We start from the raw sequence: 12,036 nt of genomic DNA on the forward strand, positions 1-12,036 counted from the left end.
TTGGATTTTCCTTTGTGTGTTAGCTTTCTGTCACCGTGAAAAGATACCTGGATTATCAAGTTAAAAGAAGCAAGATTTATTTTGGCTCATGATTTCAGAGTTTGGAGTCAGTAGTGGTAGTCTCTTGGACTGGTTGCTTTTGGCCTGTGGTGAGGCAGGACGGGGAGTAAATTATGGAGCCGAGCTCCTCTCCTCATGGTGGCCAGGAAGCAGAGTAAGAGATGAGAGGGGATGAGTTACCTGGTACCCACTTCCAGAGCACATGCCTAGTGACTGAGTCTTTGTATTTCCTCCCTGTAGTGTCTCACACTGAAAGCCAATAGTAATAAATAGGCGTTCTGGATGCATTCCAGGTGCAAGCCATAACACTTTTTAAATGGTGTAATCCTCCACAGACCCTCTGTATATGTGGATTAATTGAATAAATTGGCTGTGGAACACGCCACATAAGGATTGCTTCAGTTTTTGTTTTATTTTTTCCTTGTTTATGCAATGTTCTTTACAAAGTCAACTCAGGGTTCTTTTTGAACAAGAGGAATTTAGTTCATCTGAAGCTGTTTTGTTGTTTGACTCTTGAGACATGTAGAGGGTTTCATTTTCTTATTACTTACTGCCTTATGCTATATGATCCTTTCTTTGAAAGGCTCCAAAGGCCTGCACATGTTAGTTCTTTTTAATTGATTACCAGAAACATCAAAGTTTGCTCAAATAGTCTAAATCACTCAAAAAATATCACTGCAGTAAAATCACCAGATTTTGTTTCTTTGGATGTATTTTCATGGTTTGTCTTCAATATGATAATCTAATGCAGTGTGGGTTTCATCTGAATTTTCAGCATCCTGATAAAATTTGATCCCATGAGCTAATCTGTTGTACTTATGCCTGTTCTTTCTGTTTTGGTTAAGTCTTCATTTGATCAATACTTCAGAATTTTTAAATTATGCTTTTATGGCTCATGAATGATACTATATTACTTTTCCTCTTGTTACTAAGACAAAATACATGACATCCAGAGTTAAACGAAAAAAGATTCATTTAGCTCATAGTTTGTAGAGGTTTCAGTACATAATTGACAGGTGGCAGAGTGGCACATGCAAGAGGGACAATAGTTCATGATAGCAGAACACAGCAAAACCGGTAAGCCAATGAGAAAAAACAAACCTCTTCCTGTCCGTTATATTGTTTACAGTCTACCAGGATTAGGGCGACACCAGTCCAAGCAGTGAACTGATCCATCAGACACTCACCCTTAATTCCAGTACTGAACTATGGATCAGTCACAAACTAGATTCAGCTACCTCTGACATGCCAACCCCCCACCTCCATAACTACATGAGGCTTTGGAGGGACATCCAGAAAAAAACCATAACAGATACTGAATTTTCTGTATGAGAAACTTCAGTCTTTTCCTGCTGGACATAGTCAATTAGGGATTAAATATGAGATTTCCCATGTCTGTATCTGAGATACTGTCCTAGTCTACTTTTTATTGCCGTAATAGAATTCTACAGAGAAGGTGATTTGTAAAGAAAAAAAACCTATTTAGTCTGACTCACAATTGTAGCGAGTGGAAAATCCCAGAGCAGGGCACCAGCATCTTCTTGACATCCCGAGGCCCTTCTTGCTGCTTGGTCATACGATAGAGGGCATTACAGGGTAAGACAGAGCAAGAAGTGCTAGTGTATGTTTCTCTTCCTCTTAAGGCCACAAATAACATCATAGGTTCCCCACCTCCATTACCTCATCTAATATTATTTTCTCAAATGTCCCACCTTTTAATACCATTAACATATGAATCTGTATATCAAATTTTCAACACATGAATTTTTAAGGGACACATTGAAATTCTAGCTGATGTACAATGTGTAACAATAAAGTTTGCAAATAATATTCCTTAATCATTATGTTTTGCTTTCTCCATTTGAAGCTACTTTAAATTGATTCTGTGTGACTTGGAACCTTGCAGGTGCCAGCATTTATATTCCTCATCATAGTGACTAGATGATGCACATATTTTTTCAATCTTGTCTTCCTCTCATACAAAGTTCAAAGCTTAGTATTTCTTCTACGCACACAAAAATAATCTTGAGAAGTTCATGAATGTAAGAGAATTTGTCAAAGAAGCTTGTGATGATACAGGTGATTCTCCAATGTTTCTTTTCCATACCACTTGCCAATGGTTCAGCTATTGCCAAGTAGTTGATCAACAGAGAAAAACGAGAATGAATGGCTACCTGGAAGAGGTAATTATATTCAGAGGAAGTGAAACTGTAAAATTTTTCTCCTCATTTACAGTTAAGGATGATGACTGATTGATGGATTTTAATGGTATTCTTTCTGGGGAGCTTTTTTTTCTTTTTTGGTCCTCTCCAGCAAAAGCTTTTTTGTCCTCCCCAGCAAAATCAAAGTTCTGTTATTGTTGTCCCTATCATCACCATAATTAACATCATTATCTGGATATGTTTACAAATCTTGATTTTTATTATTGTCAAAATTGGCTAATGTTTGCTATTTACAAATGCTTTTAAGTCTTTTTGAGCTTTTCTCAAATAAAAACAGTTTTAAGAAAGAGTGTTTTGACATGATTATATAACTCCTATTACTGCTTTTTTATTGTGCTTATCTTGGTACTTTTTTAAAAATCATAATTTAAAAAATTACTTTTAAGAAACTTGTTTCCATAAATTAGAAATATTTAATTAATTGTGTTGCTTAATAACTTCACACATTCTGATGGTTACATTGAAGTGAACCTATATATTTGTACATTGTAATAGAAAATGGTGTGGAATAAGTACTTTATTAGTCAATAAACAATTTCACATTTTTATAATTCATATATAGGTTTTACATATAATAAATTTTCAAAAAGTAGTTTGGTAAGTTGAGTAGTAAAATTATTTTGACGGTCACTTAGTTTTCTAAAAGGATGATAACAACTTGGTAACTTTCAAAATCTTTAGATTACCATCATTAATAATAATTACCATTGTTGGAGATTATGTGCATTACAGAGTGGAAAGTTGAAGTAAGATGACCTGGGAATAGCCTAGAAATTGCTTTGATAATTCCCTAGTATTAGCCTGCTGAAAATTATTAGTAAGTTTAAGGTGAAAATATATTTGTGTTTTCTCAGATTTAGATAATTGTTTTTTTTTCTTTTTGCAATTGTAGGTACTTTATATTTACTAAAAATAAATAGTTTAGGAGTTATTACCACAATCTTGTATCTTTTTATTTTTTAAAGTAACTATAAATGTGGGACTGGAGAAATTAATCTGCAGTGACATTTTTTAAAATGTGTGCACAAAACCTTTAAATGTGTTAAAGATACCTCACAGGGTCTGCATAGTTCCTCTTCTAGGGTCCTGGGAAACAGTCTTCATTGAATTTGTGGTTCAGCCTTCTTCCACTTATCTGACCAGTGTGGTACCATCACTATAGTCTGTGTACTTTCATGGGGCCAGGAGTGCTTATGTTTTAGGTCTTTGATGCCCTTTGTTTGAATGACATCTTGGCCTCCCTCATATTACTGACCTTTCCTATACTTTCAGACTTCAAAGTGTGTTATTTCTGTGACTATAAATGCTGTGAGCTAATCTTAGCATTGCACTGCCACTTTTTTTTTAACATGCTATCATGTGATAGTATGGTACTATAAAAAGGCTGTCTTACTATCAACATAGACATGATTAGATTTAGTTCTTTAAAGACTATGGTTTTTAAGTTTTCACTTTTCCCTGAAAAATGGGAATGACTACATTAAATTAATATTAAACTATGTTTTATCATTGAACTTGGGTAATCATTATGTGTTGCTAAGTCTTGGATAAGTAATACTATAGTCGGTTATTTAGAAAACTTTTCTCCCTCATTTCATATACTTTTAAGCCATTAAAAAAACTTTTAGACATTTTAGTATACAGTATAATCCCTAAACCTACATTATGTTTCATACTGGGGAGAAGGGAACAAAGTGCATGTTTATAGCATATAGCAATTACATTCATCATGGAGATTTGATATATACTCATGGTATTTTTTTCCACTTTCTTTTTCTATCATCTTCCATCTCATGGTTTTCTTCCCTTATAAAAAAAAAGATTTATCTGCCTGTCCCCTGTTATCTTTTACTTTGCTCCGTAACTTGAGTTTCTTGCATTTTTGAGAGTTTTAGTCATGAATGCATGTTGGATTTTATTAAAAGCTTGATTTTAAAAGCATGTACCCATTGAGATGACAATATGTGTCCCTTTCTTTTTGTTAACACATTGTATCATGTTGATTGAGTTCCATGAACTGAACTGTCTTTTAGATAAATTTTACATGATCATGGTGTGTGATCCTTTTAAAGTACTCTTGAATTTGGTTTGCCTATACTTTAATATACTATATTTACCCTACCTTGTTATATACTGTACATTATTATATAATATTTTTGCCTCCTGTTGATCAGAAATACTGCCAATAGCTTTTTTTCTAATGATATTATTCCCTGGATTTGATAGCAAGTTGATGCTGGCTTCATAAATGTATTCAGAAATATTGCCTCTTCTGTATTTAGGAAAGGCTTAAGAGAAGTTGATATTCTTCTTTGTGTGACTGGTACAATTAACCGGTGAAGTCACATTCTTTTTGGAATATATTTGATTGTTGATTCACTCTTACTCTTCGTTACTGGTCTATGTGTTTTGTTTCTTCTTCATTCAGTTTGGTAAGTTTTATATTTCTAAGAATTTATTCTAGTTTATTGACTTTTTAAACATACAATTATTGATAATAGTCTTTTAAGAATTGATTTTATGTCTGAGACGGCCCTTGTAATATATCTTATTTTATTTCTAATTAAGGTTGGGGTTCTTCATGTAGTTAAGGTTTTGCCATTTTTTTTTTCTTCACACTAATGAATTGTTACATTCACTGTTTTTTACCTGATGTTCCTAAGTTCTGTATTTATTTCTGTTTTAATCTTTGTTGTTTCCTTTTTCTATAAATTTTGAGTTTAGTTTGTTCTTTTTAGTGGACTTCAATATTTCATTTACAATAATGGATACAATACTTGGACAGAAAATCAATAAAGAAACAGCCAATTTGAACAACGGTATAACACAAATGCTTTTAACTGACATACACGGAACTTTCCACTCAACAACAAAATAATAAACATTCTTCTCAAGCACATACAGAATATTTTCCAGAATATATTGTTTTAGGACACAAAAAACTTAATAATTTTAGAAAACTAAAATCTTTCAAAATTCTTTTTCTGATCAAAATGGAATGAAACTAGAATTTAACAACAGTAAATTAAACAAGAGAATTCACAAATATGTAGAGCCTAAGCAACATACTTTTAAAGTTACTATATTTGCTTGAGGAGAAAATCTAAGGAGAATCTCAAAAGTATCTCAAGATGAATGAAAATGAAAATAAAATGTATCAAAATGTATGACTTAACAACAAAAATAATAAGAAAGCTTAGAGATATTATAGCATACTGAAAAAGAACAAAAGTGTCAAATAAAAAGACTTTCAGATATTGTTAACATAGATTTATAGCTTAAGGTATAATACCCTAAGTTTTATTTACTAAATATTCAATCTCTTGGACACATTAACTTTCTGTAAACTGCAGTTAAGAAATGTGACTACCACCTAGGGCTGTTGAGACTTTCAAATGGAAAATGAAAATGAAATGATCAAAATAATACACTTTTCATATATTTAATTCTCTCCTTGAGAAAGTAACCAGATTCTGGGTTTTTTGTTTTGTTTTTTCCTCACTATGTGTGGTACAGTGCAATAGTCAGAGTAGCAATACAATGGGGCTTCGTTTTTCTTTCCTTTTCTTTTTCTTTCTTTTTTTTCTTTTGGTGTGTGTGTGTTGAGAAGGAGGGTCTTGGAATCAAATCCCTGGCCCTTCTCAACTGAGATGTGTTCATACAAAGAACGTATTTATTTAATTTTATTTTTATTTTGAGACAGGGGTATTTAACTCCCCAGGTGACACTTGAATTTACAATCCTACTTCAGTCTTTCTAAGTGCTGGGATTGTAATCATGTACTACATAGCAAAGACACAATAGGATCTTTTTAAAATTGAGAATACTATAATAAGACAATGAAAATAGTGACAAATCATATATCCTTATAATCCCAATCACTTATGTATTCTCAGTTTCCTCTACTCTTTTCATCGGTCCTTTTGTGTAGAGCTATTATGTCATATTTACAGTTGGTGATTTCACCCTAGACTGCTTTTGGTTTGAATCACAATGATTTTTGCTTAGACAATCTTAAGGCAGTTTATGGATAAATCTGAAGATGTGATTCATGAGATCAGATATTTTTCAACCAATGTATATCTCTTAATGGTATCCTGAAGTTCATCGATGCAATAATTGTATCAACCAGTAAAATATATATTGACATCTTAATTTAATTATGTCTATGTAGATGTGTTTATATACATTTTTTACTATGATTTACTATTATATACATTTTTTACTAGGAGATTAATTTATTAATGACACTGTTTGTTTTTCCTGTAAGGTCTTTCTAAAATGGTTATTCATTCCAGTGTTTGTTTTTATGATAGTTTTTTTATAAGTTTCTTAAATTTATTTCAGAGACTTTTACATTTTCTTAGTCTGTTGTATTTCAGGATATTCCTGAGAAAATATAAAACCTCCATGACCTATTTTATCATGTGCAGAGCTGAATTAAAAAAAAAAATTCTAGGTTAATTTCCTTTGAGGTTTAGCTTAATTTAATTAGCATTTACTGGAACATTGTATCATCAACTAAAATCTTAATACTTTTTTTGATCATTGCATCCATTTAACTTTTTGTACTCACACGGAAGAAAAAGTACATATGGAAAAGAATCTTGTTTAATTTATTTTAAAAGTGTACTATACATTTCAATTTCTTACTAAGATTATTAAGAGTAATCTACTTTATATATTTTATAATTTGTAAAGTACTTTCATAGGGAGTTTATCAACTGTTCTGACAAAAGGTCCATGTAAAGAGTATCACTGCCTTCATTTTATACGTAAAAAGCTGAGATCACACAGGTTAAAATAGGGAAATTTAATTAATTAACCAGTAATGGAAATACCTAGGTAGAAGCTATAAATATTTCATTATTTTTACTGTATCATACTGTCATAATTAATTTTAAAATTATCTCTATAATTTTCCTAAATGCAAAAGTATTTTTAACCCATAAAACCCCTGTTTATGGGTTAAAAATACTTATTGAAAACCGAAGACCTCAGTAAAACATTTCTGAATTTCATAAAGAGACTGTTTACAGTTTACCTGATAAGTTGCTACATTTCATTTTGTACAAGATTTATAATTATAGATAGCAAGAAGTTCTGCTCTGAGATATGATATGGAAGCACCTTGTTTTCTTTATTGGCTATAAATAACCATCTGTTGGGAACTTAATATTTGCATGTAGAGCTTTGTAACCCTAGTTTTTAATTGAATATATATCATGTGGTAGAAAAATATATTCCTCCCTCCTTTAGCAAATTTTATAAAATACATTTTAAATTTGAGAGTCAATATAAATGAAACATTAAAGCTATGATTTTTTAAGTTTTTTTCCTAGTAATTTTATTTATAAATGTTGAGGAAGATTAAATTGTAGCTAGCAAATGTGAGACTAAGAAAAATGATATGACTGAACATTTCATGTTTTCCATTTATTTACAAAATAATGATTATAAAGTGAACCATTTTATTTCAGCGATTAATCATTAATCCATTTGTTTCCCCATTTTTTTCTTTTGTCTCTAACACCTGATGCAAGACTCCTCTTAAATGCTAGCTACTGCCAAAGATGCTGGATATACTTATAGCAGACAAATAAGATACAGTTCCTTTCAAAAAGAGCTGATAATTTATGTACATAGTCATTGAACAAGAAAATAAACAAACAAACAAATAACAGATATGAATAAAAGTAATAGGTTATGGTGAAACTAAAAGATGAAAATTAATTTAGACTTTGGGAGATGGCAGGCCTAATGCAGGAAGTAACTTAAATAGCATGAGAGAGCAAGGAGCGGAGAACTGTTGAGATAGTGGTCATAGCACACATTGGGTGTATTTTAATACCTAAAATGAGGCACTGTGCTCAGATTGAAAAAAAGCAAGTGTCATGGTTTTTTATCTAGTTGTTCTTGTGCTCATAGCTGGGACTTTTGAAAGTGGCTGGGTTAGGGTGACTGGGAATAAGGGTCTGGATAATGGAATCTCCAACCTTAGTGTGGGAGGCACTAATCAGTAGGCTTGCAGGCTTAGAGGACATAAAGAGACAGACAGAAAGCAGGCTACTTCACTGTCTTCTGCCTGGCACAGCATGAACTGTTTCTCCACTGAGATGCCCCTCTTCCATGCCTCCTCGCCTTGGAACCAGCCATCTATGGACTGAAACCTCTAAAAACTGTGAGCTAAAATAAACTTTTCCTCATTTAAACTGTGTGCATTTTGTCCTGGTAATGAGAAAAGTTGCTAAAGCATAAAGAAACAGCTGTTTAATTTTTTTTTTTTAAATACAGAGTATGGACTTATAAGTTGCCTACTGTGTTAATTTCCTATGGCTGCTGTAACACATTATCACAAAAGCAATGGTTTTAACAACAGAAATGTATTTACTCTGAGTTTTAAGCCCAGAAATCTAAAAGAAATCTGCAGTCCCTTCAGAAGCAAAATGTGACACTCTTTCCTTGTCTTTTAATGCTTTTGGAGGGCCATTGGCTCTGTTTATCACTCTCACTGCTCTAATTTAACTTTGTGTCTAATCTCCCTGTGTCTCCCTCTTATTAGAATATTATAGTAGCATTTTGGGACCCCTTGTATAATTGATGATTAGTTCTTCTTCTCAGCATCATAAACTTATTCACCTAAGCTACAGAACTTCTTTTCCTAAATATAAGTCATGAGATATGAATGTCTTTAGGGGACCAATTTATTTTGGTTCCAATATTTATCCAGTGTTTACTTTCACTCCCCTTTTGACTTACTCAGATATCATTCCTCTTCTCCATATAACTATGCACTTATTCCTACAGCTCCTTGGCCTAAGGTTAATCCGACTCTCATTTCCCTGCCAAAATAGAAATATAGTACGTTTCAGGGCAAAGAGGCACCAGAAAACCTCTTATAGTATTCTGGGAAAGTGTCTTCTAATTTTCTGGGAGATTCTGAGGAGTAACTTGCCATCTTTTTCACTGGCTACTGTCTTGTGATGATAAAAATCTGGTACTCTTAAAGTTATTGTACTGTAACTGAAGGATTAAGTGACCACATAAAGAAGATAAAGCCCAGAGAATCACAGAAAATCCAAGCCAGAGCTAAGTTAAGTCAACACTGAAGCCAGCCAACTTTCTGGGTGTCCAGTCAGATGAATCAGTACATTTTGTTAGTATTTAAGGTGGTTTGAGTTGGATTTTCTGTAACTTCAAGCAAAACATATTTTAAATGGCTAGGTCATGCCAAGGAATTAGGGTTTTGTTTGACATATACTTCAATAGAATGCCACTGACTGTGTTAGGTTACGAAACTTCATTTTGGAGCAGCATTTAAGATAATTGATTAGGGAAGAACAAGTGTTAGAAGTAGAGAAACATGGGGCTGGGGATTTAGCTCAGCGGCATAAACGCCTGCCTTGCAAGCAGGCAGTCGTGAGTTCGATTCCCGGTACCGATAAAAAGGAAAAAGACAAAAAAAAAAAAAAAAAAAAAAAAGAAGTAGAGAAACACTTAAGACTCTGTACTAATTACGTGAAAGTGGACAGTTGCATAGTAGGGTAGTGTAATTGCAGTAATAATATCTGTCAAAATATATACTGGAAGAAGTTTATGCTCGAACATTTCTCATTCAGGTTTATAGCAGTCACACTTATAATCTGGTGCCCATCTTGATTAAAACAATAGTAATAAAAAGTCATGAACATACATGGAAGAAAGGAGACCACACAGTAGTAATAAGATATGAGAAGAAAGAAAGCACTTAGTTTTTAAATGCCTTAGAAGGTACATAAAAACAAAGTAATAGAAAAGAATTGGAGAAAATTTTTAACCATTAAGTTGACATAGTAAAATTTGCCAGGGACTCTGAAATTAGCTTGTTTGTTTGTTTGTTTGTTTGTTTTGTTTTGTTTTGTTTTGTTTTTTCCTATGGATGAAAGAATAGCTGGCAGTTGCTGAATACAAAATAAGGAGCATTGGTCAGAGGCATGCTTTAGAAATACTAAAAACCTGGAATCTCACATGGCAGGGGAACTCCGCTCCTACAACCAGAGAAAAAAGAGAGAGAGAAAGAGATTTATTTTCTGGAAGTAAAAAATAACTGGTATCTGATTGGAGAAACTAGACAGAATTTAAAGTGAACATACTATATTTTTAATAAAGATGACTAAATAAATATTGTAGATGGTTGGTACTTCCTTGATTTGATCCTATAATATTGGCAGTGAGATTTTTAACTTCAAGTTTGCAGCCAAGAAGAATTTTTTGTGGAAATTCATGTATGTACTATGTAGTAGTTTCTCCCTAAAGGAAAAAGAACTGTCAGATCACACTGTTTAAACCTTACAGTGCACTGGCTCCATCCAAACACTTCCAGTCATCTTTTAGTGTTTCTTTTAAATCTAAGTATATAAGGATTTAAAAATTGGGAAAGAATCTAATAATGAGAATCAGACCTTGAAAACAACCAGAAGCATAAGGAACCAGAAAGTATGAAGACATGCAAATAGATTTAAAATATAAAAATAAAAGTGGCATTTTAATTTTAATGGAAAAGATCTTTTCAAAGAGTATGATAAAGAAAGTAGCTGGCTTTAGTATTTCAAAGGTCAGTTTGTAGGAAAATGTGGGAACAAGATAAATAAAATTGCTGTACTCTACTTGTACAGTACATTTAAATAATAGAAATTGTAGAAACAAGAAACCAGGGGAACCATTAAAAACATAATTTCAAAATTTTCTTAAAATAAAAAACCTTATTTCTAGGTTGAAAGTCTACCAAGTACCCAATACCTGTGTGAAAATAGACTTATACTTAGGTTAACACTGTGAAATTTCAGAATACTAGAACAAAGAAAAAATACTAAAAATAAAAATCCCTGTAATTCTTAAGCCAAGAATCAGGGATATAAACACTTCAGATTTTTCAAAAGCAGTGGTAGAAGAGTTCAATATATCTATGTATACCTTTTCTCAAGATGATTTTCTCCAATAAAATGAACTAGGAAACCAAGACAAAACACAGGATTGAGAAACCTAAAGAGACAATATGTAAGTGTGAATGATAATGAAAAGAGACTTTTCTAGAGCTGTGCACTAGGCCTGCAGAGCAATCGTTCTGTATTAGAGTAAGTTGGAAGATTCCAGGAATTAAGAAAATGAAACTGATACGATATATAATATATGGGAACATCTTAAGAGCAGATTAAAACAACTGGTAGAGTTTTGGCCGTATTGGTTAATTAAGTATATACAAAATTAAGCCAGTGAAAATGGAAATGGGAAATATGTAAAAAAGGAAGATAAATAATATTCTATGTGACTTGATTATATATAGTTTTCAGGCAGTTGCAATAATGTAATTAAGATTCAGTGACAGACCAAAATTAAGGTGGAAAATGTGTAGAAAAGGAAAAAGGGAAGAAAATGAAGACAAGTAAAAGCAAATAAAAAATTTCAAACTGTAAGCTTCCAGAGTAGGAAGTCAGTATTTTAGAAAGTATATTGTTTAAAATAATGTGGATAATTACTGAAACAGTCAGCTGAAAGCTTCAAAAGAGAAGGAGAGTGGAAAAGAGTATAATGCTACCATCTTTGGAATAAATGTTATACAACTGTAAGACAAAATATGAGAAACTTTTAATACAAATTATATAATAAGCATTAGAGGAGGAATCTACAGGTTTGATTATGAATTAAGTATAGGATCAGGGAGAAGTAGACACCAGCTGTATGCTTGGTTCTGGCTGTTAGCAACTGAGTGAAAAGT

General features: G+C 32.4%; 1 protein-coding gene across 1 annotated transcript in view; it reads left to right on the forward strand.

Annotated features, from left to right (window-relative positions):
* Positions 1 to 12,036, forward strand: part of Mei4 (meiotic double-stranded break formation protein 4) — a 176,075-nt gene that overhangs the window by 69,903 nt on the left and 94,136 nt on the right. The gene's annotated exons all lie outside the window — the stretch shown is intronic.

The sequence above is a fragment of the Cavia porcellus genome, unplaced genomic scaffold (genome assembly GCF_034190915.1).
Source record: "Cavia porcellus strain 051 isolate PalLab524CR breed Dunkin Hartley unplaced genomic scaffold, mCavPor4.1 scaffold_16, whole genome shotgun sequence".
Lineage (NCBI taxonomy): Eukaryota > Metazoa > Chordata > Mammalia > Rodentia > Caviidae > Cavia > Cavia porcellus.